A 12,761-nucleotide genomic window follows, 5' to 3' on the forward strand; every position below is an offset into this window, starting at 1 on the left:
AGCGCGCCTGAGGCAGCCCCTTTGGCGCCTAGGCGGCTGCAAAACGCAGGCTCAGAACATCCGCTCGCACTCCACTTTCTGTTTTCTCCCACCTCTCTGGCGCAGGACACACGTCATCACGGGGGACTCGCGGAGCCTCCAGGCAACCGCTGCAGCCTCAGCGCACACGGACATGGCAATCTGCAGGGCTTTCCCCGAGGATCTGAAAACGAAGGAGAAGAACAGATTTGCTCACTCTTTCACGCCAGCAACTTCTTGAAATGCTGCTACCACAGCTGGACGCCGGCTTTCTCCCCAGGTGGCCGGCATGCTGCTGAGTTCCTCATCTGTAGGAAGTAATTCGATCATTCATTAATCGATCAATTAATTGTGGAATCCTTCAGTATGTACCTCGTATGTGTTGCTTCCTTTCCTTCCTTCCTTCCTTCCTTGATCCATTCCGACTTTCTCTGTGTCTGTTTTTCTTTCCTAGCGTGTTTCTTCCTTCGCTCCTTCCTCTCTGCCTCACGGCGTTAGCTGAGGCACTCATTCATTCCTAGGCGGAAGGAGGTAGGCGTTTACCTCTTGAGTGATATACGGTTTCATTCACTCATTTAGACATTGGTGCAGGCGTGTATTTAGTAATTCGTGTATCCATTCATTAATGTGTACGCACTTCGTGTTTCTTTACTAGTCCTTGGTTCCTTGGCTTATTGATTTCTCCCTTTAGGTGCGAATGTGTATCGGTATTGCTGTGCGTATGTCTCTCTGTATGTTTCCATGTCCTTCTTTGATCGTGGCTGTGGATGGAACTCGGGGCCTCAGCATTGAGCCAGTCTGCTTCTCAAAGCCCTAGGGTGAGGTGCTAGCTAGTTTGAGGACATGGAGTGTGCCCGAGTACCTGCCCCGTACAGGACGTCTCGGAGCAAAACCCCTGATCCTATTGTGTCCTGATTGATGTGGGAAAGCGAGGGGGAGCCAGTGGGGTCCACCAGGAAGGGAAAAAAAAGGAAAATCCCTTACAGGCCACCACGGGGATCGATCTCTGGACCTTGCGCCCCCAAACAGGCGCCAGACTTCGCGGGCCAACCCGCCAGCCGCTTCCGGTCGGCATTTCTCGCCCCTGTATTGACGTCCCTCCCCCCCAATCTCTGGACCCCCCCGGTCCCACGACCATGCCAGGGCAGCAAGCAAGCTGTCCAGTGCCATTCCTACCCACAGCGGTTGCCCGCGACCCACAGGAGGTGGCGCTCGCAGGTGGTATCATAGTGCTTGGGAGAGAGGCAGGGGAGGGAGACCTTCCGGAGCCAGCGATGTGCAGCTGTCTCAACGAGAGTAGGCTGTGCTAGAGAATCCGGTGCCAGATGGAAGCGGGAAGAGGGTTTCCGGCGGCCAGCAGCGCCCGGCCTGCGGTCAGTGCAGGTCGTCTAGGCATTCCTGGCGGGAGGCATGCCTTGCAGGAGGCAGGAGGAAGAAGAAGCTGGATGTCTGCAGGGAAGCCGCTGGGGAGGACTTGGTGGAGGAAGAGGCCAGCTTCCTCGCTGGGGAGAAGTCCGGGCTGACGGGCGCCCAGGGCGAGGAGGAGCGCCCGGCTGGAGGCCCAGAGCAGAGAGACTCTGTGCAGCTGGACTCAGGACAGGAGAGCCCGGCTTCCCGCCGCGCACAGCCCAGGACGCTGCTCTGGTGCCCTCGCGCTCTAGGCCAACTACCCTACCGAGAGATCGGGGCTCCCAACGGTGCCGCGGCTGCTGATGTCCCCGTGGGCCCAGGTCGCGCGCCGCCGCTGCCAACTGGACGAGCCCCGCGTTGCCTCTTTGGGGAACCTTGATCAGCAACCTGGCTAGGCTCGATCCTGCGGCCTGCGGGAGCTCACTGCAGACACAGCCTGCTGTCCGCACTAGGCGGCGGAGGGGGCCGCCCTTGCCTCCCAGCGCGCCTGAGGCAGCCCCTTTGGCGCCTAGGCGGCTGCAAAACGCAGGCTCAGAACATCCGCTCGCACTCCACTTTCTGTTTTCTCCCACCTCTCTGGCGCAGGACACACGTCATCACGGGGGACTCGCGGAGCCTCCAGGCAACCGCTGCAGCCTCAGCGCACACGGACATGGCAATCTGCAGGGCTTTCCCCGAGGATCTGAAAACGAAGGAGAAGAACAGATTTGCTCACTCTTTCACGCCAGCAACTTCTTGAAATGCTGCTACCACAGCTGGACGCCGGCTTTCTCCCCAGGTGGCCGGCATGCTGCTGAGTTCCTCATCTGTAGGAAGTAATTCGATCATTCATTAATCGATCAATTAATCGTGGAATCCTTCAGTATGTACCTCGTATGTGTTGCTTCCTTTCCTTCCTTCCTTCCTTCCTTGATCCATTCCGACTTTCTCTGTGTCTGTTTTTCTTTCCTAGCGTGTTTCTTCCTTCGCTCCTTCCTCTCTGCCTCACGGCGTTAGCTGAGGCACTCATTCATTCCTAGGCGGAAGGAGGTAGGCGTTTACCTCTTGAGTGATATACGGTTTCATTCACTCATTTAGACATTGGTGCAGGCGTGTATTTAGTAATTCGTGTATCCATTCATTAATGTGTACGCACTTCGTGTTTCTTTACTAGTCCTTGGTTCCTTGGCTTATTGATTTCTCCCTTTAGGTGCGAATGTGTATCGGTATTGCTGTGCGTATGTCTCTCTGTATGTTTCCATGTCCTTCTTTGATCGTGGCTGTGGATGGAACTCGGGGCCTCAGCATTGAGCCAGTCTGCTTCTCAAAGCCCTAGGGTGAGGTGCTAGCTAGTTTGAGGACATGGAGTGTGCCCGAGTACCTGCCCCGTACAGGACGTCTCGGAGCAAAACCCCTGATCCTATTGTGTCCTGATTGGTGTGGGAAAGCGAGGGGGAGCCAGTGGGGTCCACCAGGAAGGGAAAAAAAAGGAAAATCCCTTACAGGCCACCACGGGGATCGATCTCTGGACCTTGCGCCCCCAAACAGGCGCCAGACTTCGCGGGCCAACCCGCCAGCCGCTTCCGGTCGGCATTTCTCGCCCCTTTATTGACGTCCCTCCCCCCCACTCTCTGGACCCCCCCGGTCCCACGACCATGCCAGGGCAGCAAGCAAGCTGTCCAGTGCCATTCCTACCACAGCGGTTGCCCGCGACCCACAGGAGGTGGCGCTCGCAGGTGGTATCATAGTGCTTGGGAGAGAGGCAGGGGAGGGAGACCTTCCGGAGCCAGCGATGTGCAGCTGTCTCAACGAGAGTAGGCTGTGCTAGAGAATCCGGTGCCAGATGGAAGCGGGAAGAGGGTTTCCGGCGGCCAGCAGAGCCCGGCCTGCGGTCAGTGCAGGTCGTCTAGGCATTCCTGGCGGGAGGCATGCCTTGCAGGAGGCAGGAGGAAGAAGAAGCTGGATGTCTGCAGGGAAGCCGCGGGGGAGGACTTGGTGGAGGAAGAGGCCAGCTTCCTCGCTGGGGAGAAGTCCGGGCTGACGGGCGCCCAGGGCGAGGAGGAGCGCCCGGCTGGAGGCCCAGAGCAGAGAGACTCTGTGCAGCTGGACTCAGGACAGGAGAGCCCGTCTTCCTGCCGCGCACAGCCCAGGACGCTGCTCTGGTGCCCTCGCGCTCTAGGCCAACTACCCTACCGAGAGATCGGGGCTCCCAACGGTGCCGCGGCTGCTGATGTCCCCGTGGGCCCAGGTCACGCGCCACCGCTGCCAACTGGATGAGCCCCGCGTTGCCTCTTTGGGGAACCTTGATCAGCAACCTGGCTAGGCTCGATCCTGCGGCCTGCGGGAGCTCACTGCAGACACAGCCTGCTGTCCGCACTAGGCGGCGGAGGGGGCCGCCCTTGCCTCCCAGCGCGCCTGAGGCAGCCCCTTTGGCGCCTAGGCGGCTGCAAAACGCAGGCTCAGAACATCCGCTCGCACTCCACTTTCTGTTTTCTCCCACCTCTCTGGCGCAGGACACACGTCATCACGGGGGACTCGCGGAGCCTCCAGGCAACCGCTGCAGCCTCAGCGCACACGGACATGGCAATCTGCAGGGCTTTCCCCGAGGATCTGAAAACGAAGGAGAAGAACAGATTTGCTCACTCTTTCACGCCAGCAACTTCTTGAAATGCTGCTACCACAGCTGGACGCCGGCTTTCTCCCCAGGTGGCCGGCATGCTGCTGAGTTCCTCATCTGTAGGAAGTAATTCGATCATTCATTAACCGATCAATTAATCATGGAATCCTTCAGTATGTACCTCGTATGTGTTGCTTCCTTTCCTTCCTTCCTTCCTTCCTTGATCCATTCCGACTTTCTCTGTGTCTGTTTTTCTTTCCTAGCGTGTTTCTTCCTTCGCTCCTTCCTCTCTGCCTCAAGGCGTTAGCTGAGGCACTCATTCATTCCTAGGCGGAAGGAGGTAGGCGTTTACCTCTTGAGTGATATACGGTTTCATTCACTCATTTAGACATTGGTGCAGGTGTGTATTTAGTAATTCGTGTATCCATTCATTCCTGTGTACGCACTTCGTGTTTCTTTACTAGTCCTTGGTTCCTTGGCTTATTGATTTCTCCCTTTAGGTGCGAATGTGTATCGGTATTGCTGTGCGTATGTCTCTCTGTATGTTTCCATGTCCTTCTTTGATCGTGGCTGTGGATGGAACTCGGGGCCTCAGCATTGAGCCAGTCTGCTTCTCAAAGCCCTAGGGTGAGGTGCTAGCTAGTTTGAGGACATGGAGTGTGCCCGAGTACCTGCCCCGTACAGGACGTCTCGGAGCAAAACCCCTGATCCTATTGTGTCCTGATTGGTGTGGGAAAGCGAGGGGGAGCCAGTGGGGTCCACCAGGAAGGGAAAAAAAAGGAAAATTCCTTACAGGCCACCACGGGGATCGATCTCTGGACCTTGCGCCCCCAAACCGGCGACAGACTTCGCGGGCCACCCTGCCAGCCGCTTCCGGTCGGCGTTTCTCGCCCCTTTATTCACGTCCCTCCCCCCCACTCTCTGGACCACCCCGGTCCCACGACCATGCCAGGGCTGCAAGCAAGCTGTCCAGTGCCATTCCTACCCACAGCGGTTGCCCGCGACCCACAGGAGGTGGCGCTCGCAGGTGGTATCATAGTGCTTGGGAGAGAGGCAGGGGAGGGAGACCTTCCGGAGCCAGCGATGTGCAGCTGTCTCAACGAGAGTAGGCTGTGCTAGAGAATCCGGTGCCAGATGGAAGCGGGAAGAGGGTTTCCGGCGGCCAGCAGCGCCCGGCCTGCGGTCAGTGCAGGTCGTCTAGGCATTCCTGGCGGGAGGCATGCCTTGCAGGAGGCAGGAGGAAGAAGAAGCTGGATGTCTGCAGGGAAGCCGCTGGGGAGGACTTGGTGGAGGAAGAGGCCAGCTTCCTCGCTGGGGAGAAGTCCGGGCTGACGGGCGCCCAGGGCGAGGAGGAGCGCCCGGCTGGAGGCCCAGAGCAGAGAGACTCTGTGCAGCTGGACTCAGGACAGGAGAGCCCGGCTTCCCGCCGCGCACAGCCCAGGACGCTGCTCTGGTGCCCTCGCGCTCTAGGCCAACTACCCTACCGAGAGATCGGGGCTCCCAACGGTGCCGCGGCTGCTGATGTCCCCGTGGGCCCAGGTCGCGCGCCACCGCTGCCAACTGGACGAGCCCCGCGTTGCCTCTTTGGGGAACCTTGATCAGCAACCTGGCTAGGCTCGATCCTGCGGCCTGCGGGAGCTCACTGCAGACACAGCCTGCTGTCCATACTAGGCGGCGGAGGGGGCCGCCCTTGCCTCCCAGCGCGCCTGAGGCAGCCCCTTTGGCGCCTAGGCGGCTGCAAAACGCAGGCTCAGAACATCCGCTCGCACTCCACTTTCTGTTTTCTCCCACCTCTCTGGCGCAGGACACACGTCATCACGGGGGACTCGCGGAGCCTCCAGGCAACCGCTGCAGCCTCAGCGCACACGGACATGGCAATCTGCAGGGCTTTCCCCGAGGATCTGAAAACGAAGGAGAAGAACAGATTTGCTCACTCTTTCACGCCAGCAACTTCTTGAAATGCTGCTACCACAGCTGGACGCCGGCTTTCTCCCCAGGTGGCCGGCATGCTGCTGAGTTCCTCATCTGTAGGAAGTAATTCGATCATTCATTAATCGATCAATTAATTGTGGAATCCTTCAGTATGTACCTCGTATGTGTTGCTTCCTTTCCTTCCTTCCTTCCTTCCTTGATCCATTCCGACTTTCTCTGTGTCTGTTTTTCTTTCCTAGCGTGTTTCTTCCTTCGCTCCTTCCTCTCTGCCTCACGGCGTTAGCTGAGGCACTCATTCATTCCTAGGCGGAAGGAGGTAGGCGTTTACCTCTTGAGTGATATACGGTTTCATTCACTCATTTAGACATTGGTGCAGGCGTGTATTTAGTAATTCGTGTATCCATTCATTAATGTGTACGCACTTCGTGTTTCCTTATTAGTCCTTGGTTCCTTGGCTTATTGATTTCTCCCTTTAGGTGCGAATGTGTATCGGTATTGCTGTGCGTATGTCTCTCTGTATGTTTCCATGTCCTTCTTTGATCGTGGCTGGGGATGGAACTCGGGGCCTCAGCGTTGAGCCAGTCTGCTTCTCAAAGCCCTAGGGTGAGGTGCTAGCTAGTTTGAGGACATGGAGTGTGCCCGAGTACCTGCCCCGTACAGGACGTCTCGGAGCAAATCCCCTGGTCCTATTGTGTCCTGATTGGTGTGGGAAAGCGAGGGGGAGCCAGTGGGGTCCACCAGGAAGGGAAAAAAAAGGAAAATTCCTTACAGGCCACCACGGGGATCGATCTCTGGACCTTGCGCCCCCAAACCGGCGACAGACTTCGCGGGCCACCCTGCCAGCCGCTTCCGGTCGGCGTTTCTCGCCCCTTTATTCACGTCCCTCCCCCCCACTCTCTGGACCCCCCCGGTCCCACGACCATGCCAGGGCTGCAAGCAAGCTGTCCAGTGCCATTCCTACCCACAGCGGTTGCCCGCGACCCACAGGAGGTGGCGCTCGCAGGTGGTATCATAGTGCTTGGGAGAGAGGCAAGGGAGGGAGACCTTCCGGAGCCAGCGATGTGCAGCTGTCTCAACGAGAGTAGGCTGTGCTAGAGAATCCGGTGCCAGATGGAAGCGGGAAGAGGGTTTCCGGCGGCCAGCAGCGCCCGGCCTGCGGTCAGTGCAGGTCGTCTAGGCATTCCTGGCGGGAGGCATGCCTTGCAGGAGGCAGGAGGAAGAAGAAGCTGGATGTCTGCAGGGAAGCCGCTGGGGAGGACTTGGTGGAGGAAGAGGCCAGCTTCCTCGCTGGGGAGAAGTCCGGGCTGACGGGCGCCCAGGGCGAGGAAGAGCGCCCGGCTGGAGGCCCAGAGCAGAGAGACTCTGTGCAGCTGGACTCAGGACAGGAGAGCCCGGCTTCCCGCCGCGCACAGCCCAGGACGCTGCTCTGGTGCCCTCGCGCTCTAGGCCAACTACCCTACCGAGAGATCGGGGCTCCCAACGGTGCCGCGGCTGCTGATGTCCCCGTGGGCCCAGGTCACGCGCCGCCGCTGCCAACTGGATGAGCCCCACGTTGCCTCTTTGGGGAACCTTGATCAGCAACCTGGCTAGGCTCGATCCTGCGGCCTGCGGGAGCTCACTGCTGACACAGCCTGCTGTCCCCACTAGGCGGCGGAGGGGGCCGCCCTTGCCTCCCAGCGCGCCTGAGGCAGCCCCTTTGGCGCCTAGGCGGCTGCAAAACGCAGGCTCAGAACATCCGCTCGCACTCCACTTTCTGTTTTCTCCCACCTCTCTGGCGCAGGACACACGTCATCACGGGGGACTCGCGGAGCCTCCAGGCAACCGCTGCAGCCTCAGCGCACACGGACATGGCAATCTGCAGGGCTTTGCCCGAGGATCTGAAAATGAAGGAGAAGAACAGATTTGCTCACTCTTTCACGCCAGCAACTTCTTGAAATGCTGCTACCACAGCTGGACGCCGGCTTTCTCCCCAGGTGGCCGGCATGCTGCTGAGTTCCTCATCTGTAGGAAGTAATTCGATCATTCATTAATCGATCAATTAATCGTGGAATCCTTCAGTATGTACCTCGTATGTGTTGCTTCCTTTCCTTCCTTCCTTCCTTCCTTCCTTCCTTGATCCATTCCGACTTTCTCTGTGTCTGTTTTTCTTTCCTAGCGTGTTTCTTCCTTCGCTCCTTCCTCTCTGCCTCACGGCGTTAGCTGAGGCACTCATTCATTCCTAGGCGGAAGGAGGTAGGCGTTTACCTCTTGAGTGATATACGGTTTCATTCACTCATTTAGACATTGGTGCAGGCGTGTATTTAGTAATTCGTGTATCCATTCATTAATGTGTACGCACTTCGTGTTTCCTTATTAGTCCTTGGTTCCTTGGCTTATTGATTTCTCCCTTTAGGTGCGAATGTGTATCGGTATTGCTGTGCGTATGTCTCTCTGTATGTTTCCATGTCCTTCTTTGATCGTGGCTGGGGATGGAACTCGGGGCCTCAGCGTTGAGCCAGTCTGCTTCTCAAAGCCCTAGGGTGAGGTGCTAGCTAGTTTGAGGACATGGAGTGTGCCCGAGTACCTGCCCCGTACAGGACGTCTCGGAGCAAATCCCCTGGTCCTATTGTGTCCTGATTGGTGTGGGAAAGCGAGGGGGAGCCAGTGGGGTCCACCAGGAAGGGAAAAAAAAGGAAAATTCCTTACAGGCCACCACGGGGATCGATCTCTGGACCTTGCGCCCCCAAACCGGCGACAGACTTCGCGGGCCACCCTGCCAGCCGCTTCCGGTCGGCGTTTCTCGCCCCTTTATTCACGTCCCTCCCCCCCACTCTCTGGACCACCCCGGTCCCACGACCATGCCAGGGCTGCAAGCAAGCTGTCCAGTGCCATTCCTACCCACAGCGGTTGCCCGCGACCCACAGGAGGTGGCGCTCGCAGGTGGTATCATAGTGCTTGGGAGAGAGGCAGGGGAGGGAGACCTTCCGGAGCCAGCGATGTGCAGCTGTCTCAACGAGAGTAGGCTGTGCTAGAGAATCCGGTGCCAGATGGAAGCGGGAAGAGGGTTTCCGGCGGCCAGCAGCGCCCGGCCTGCGGTCAGTGCAGGTCGTCTAGGCATTCCTGGCGGGAGGCATGCCTTGCAGGAGGCAGGAGGAAGAAGAAGCTGGATGTCTGCAGGGAAGCCGCTGGGGAGGACTTGGTGGAGGAAGAGGCCAGCTTCCTCGCTGGGGAGAAGTCCGGGCTGACGGGCGCCCAGGGCGAGGAGGAGCGCCCGGCTGGAGGCCCAGAGCAGAGAGACTCTGTGCAGCTGGACTCAGGACAGGAGAGCCCGGCTTCCCGCCGCGCACAGCCCAGGACGCTGCTCTGGTGCCCTCGCGCTCTAGGCCAACTACCCTACCGAGAGATCGGGGCTCCCAACGGTGCCGCGGCTGCTGATGTCCCCGTGGGCCCAGGTCGCGCGCCGCCGCTGCCAACTGGACGAGCCCCGCGTTGCCTCTTTGGGGAACCTTGATCAGCAACCTGGCTAGGCTCGATCCTGCGGCCTGCGGGAGCTCACTGCAGACACAGCCTGCTGTCCGCACTAGGCGGCGGAGGGGGCCGCCCTTGCCTCCCAGCGCGCCTGAGGCAGCCCCTTCGGCGCCTAGGCGGCTGCAAAACGCAGGCTCAGAACATCCGCTCGCACTCCACTTTCTGTTTTCTCCCACCTCTCTGGCGCAGGACACACGCCATCACGGGGGACTCGCGGAGCCTCCAGGCAACCGCTGCAGCCTCAGCGCACACGGACATGGCAATCTGCAGGGCTTTCCCCGAGGATCTGAAAACGAAGGAGAAGAACAGATTTGCTCACTCTTTCACGCCAGCAACTTCTTGAAATGCTGCTACCACAGCTGGACGCCGGCTTTCTCCCCAGGTGGCCGGCATGCTGCTGAGTTCCTCATCTGTAGGAAGTAATTCGATCATTCATTAATCGATCAATTAATCGTGGAATCCTTCAGTATGTACCTCGTATGTGTTGCTTCCTTTCCTTCCTTCCTTCCTTCCTTCCTTCCTTGATCCATTCCGACTTTCTCTGTGTCTGTTTTTCTTTCCTAGCGTGTTTCTTCCTTCGCTCCTTCCTCTCTGCCTCACGGCGTTAGCTGAGGCACTCATTCATTCCTAGGCGGAAGGAGGTAGGCGTTTACCTCTTGAGTGATATACGGTTTCATTCACTCATTTAGACATTGGTGCAGGCGTGTATTTAGTAATTCGTGTATCCATTCATTAATGTGTACGCACTTCGTGTTTCCTTATTAGTCCTTGGTTCCTTGGCTTATTGATTTCTCCCTTTAGGTGCGAATGTGTATCGGTATTGCTGTGCGTATGTCTCTCTGTATGTTTCCATGTCCTTCTTTGATCGTGGCTGGGGATGGAACTCGGGGCCTCAGCGTTGAGCCAGTCTGCTTCTCAAAGCCCTAGGGTGAGGTGCTAGCTAGTTTGAGGACATGGAGTGTGCCCGAGTACCTGCCCCGTACAGGACGTCTCGGAGCAAATCCCCTGGTCCTATTGTGTCCTGATTGGTGTGGGAAAGCGAGGGGGAGCCAGTGGGGTCCACCAGGAAGGGAAAAAAAAGGAAAATTCCTTACAGGCCACCACGGGGATCGATCTCTGGACCTTGCGCCCCCAAACCGGCGACAGACTTCGCGGGCCACCCTGCCAGCCGCTTCCGGTCGGCGTTTCTCGCCCCTTTATTCACGTCCCTCCCCCCCACTCTCTGGACCACCCCGGTCCCACGACCATGCCAGGGCTGCAAGCAAGCTGTCCAGTGCCATTCCTACCCACAGCGGTTGCCCGCGACCCACAGGAGGTGGCGCTCGCAGGTGGTATCATAGTGCTTGGGAGAGAGGCAGGGGAGGGAGACCTTCCGGAGCCAGCGATGTGCAGCTGTCTCAACGAGAGTAGGCTGTGCTAGAGAATCCGGTGCCAGATGGAAGCGGGAAGAGGGTTTCCGGCGGCCAGCAGCGCCCGGCCTGCGGTCAGTGCAGGTCGTCTAGGCATTCCTGGCGGGAGGCATGCCTTGCAGGAGGCAGGAGGAAGAAGAAGCTGGATGTCTGCAGGGAAGCCGCTGGGGAGGACTTGGTGGAGGAAGAGGCCAGCTTCCTCGCTGGGGAGAAGTCCGGGCTGACGGGCGCCCAGGGCGAGGAGGAGCGCCCGGCTGGAGGCCCAGAGCAGAGAGACTCTGTGCAGCTGGACTCAGGACAGGAGAGCCCGGCTTCCCGCCGCGCACAGCCCAGGACGCTGCTCTGGTGCCCTCGCGCTCTAGGCCAACTACCCTACCGAGAGATCGGGGCTCCCAACGGTGCCGCGGCTGCTGATGTCCCCGTGGGCCCAGGTCGCGCGCCGCCGCTGCCAACTGGACGAGCCCCGCGTTGCCTCTTTGGGGAACCTTGATCAGCAACCTGGCTAGGCTCGATCCTGCGGCCTGCGGGAGCTCACTGCAGACACAGCCTGCTGTCCGCACTAGGCGGCGGAGGGGGCCGCCCTTGCCTCCCAGCGCGCCTGAGGCAGCCCCTTCGGCGCCTAGGCGGCTGCAAAACGCAGGCTCAGAACATCCGCTCGCACTCCACTTTCTGTTTTCTCCCACCTCTCTGGCGCAGGACACACGCCATCACGGGGGACTCGCGGAGCCTCCAGGCAACCGCTGCAGCCTCAGCGCACACGGACATGGCAATCTGCAGGGCTTTCCCCGAGGATCTGAAAACGAAGGAGAAGAACAGATTTGCTCACTCTTTCACGCCAGCAACTTCTTGAAATGCTGCTACCACAGCTGGACGCCGGCTTTCTCCCCAGGTGGCCGGCATGCTGCTGAGTTCCTCATCTGTAGGAAGTAATTCGATCATTCATTAATCGATCAATTAATCGTGGAATCCTTCAGTATGTACCTCGTATGTGTTGCTTCCTTTCCTTCCTTCCTTCCTTCCTTCCTTCCTTGATCCATTCCGACTTTCTCTGTGTCTGTTTTTCTTTCCTAGCGTGTTTCTTCCTTCGCTCCTTCCTCTCTGCCTCACGGCGTTAGCTGAGGCACTCATTCATTCCTAGGCGGAAGGAGGTAGGCGTTTACCTCTTGAGTGATATACGGTTTCATTCACTCATTTAGACATTGGTGCAGGCGTGTATTTAGTAATTCGTGTATCCATTCATTAATGTGTACGCACTTCGTGTTTCCTTATTAGTCCTTGGTTCCTTGGCTTATTGATTTCTCCCTTTAGGTGCGAATGTGTATCGGTATTGCTGTGCGTATGTCTCTCTGTATGTTTCCATGTCCTTCTTTGATCGTGGCTGGGGATGGAACTCGGGGCCTCAGCATTGAGCCAGTCTGCTTCTCAAAGCCCTAGGGTGAGGTGCTAGCTAGTTTGAGGACATGGAGTGTGCCCGAGTACCTGCCCCATACAGGACGTCTCGGAGCAAATCCCCTGGTCCTATTGTGTCCTGATTGGTGTGGGAAAGCGAGGGGGAGCAAGTGGGGTCCACCAGGAAGGGAAAAAAAAGGAAAATTCCTTACAGGCCACCACGGGGATCGATCTCTGGACCTTGCGCCCCCAAACCGGCGACAGACTTCGCGGGCCACCCTGCCAGCCGCTTCCGGTCGGCGTTTCTCGCCCCTTTATTCACGTCCCTCCCCCCCACTCTCTGGACCACCCCGGTCCCACGACCATGCCAGGGCAGCAAGCAAGCTGTCCAGTGCCATTCCTACCCACAGCGGTTGCCCGCGACCCACAGGAGGTGGCGCTCGCAGGTGGTATCATAGAGCTTGGGAGAGAGGCAGGGGAGGGAGACCTTCCGGAGCCAG

Source organism: Castor canadensis, chromosome 2, assembly GCF_047511655.1.
Source record: "Castor canadensis chromosome 2, mCasCan1.hap1v2, whole genome shotgun sequence".
In the NCBI taxonomy this organism is placed as follows: Eukaryota; Metazoa; Chordata; class Mammalia; order Rodentia; family Castoridae; genus Castor; species Castor canadensis.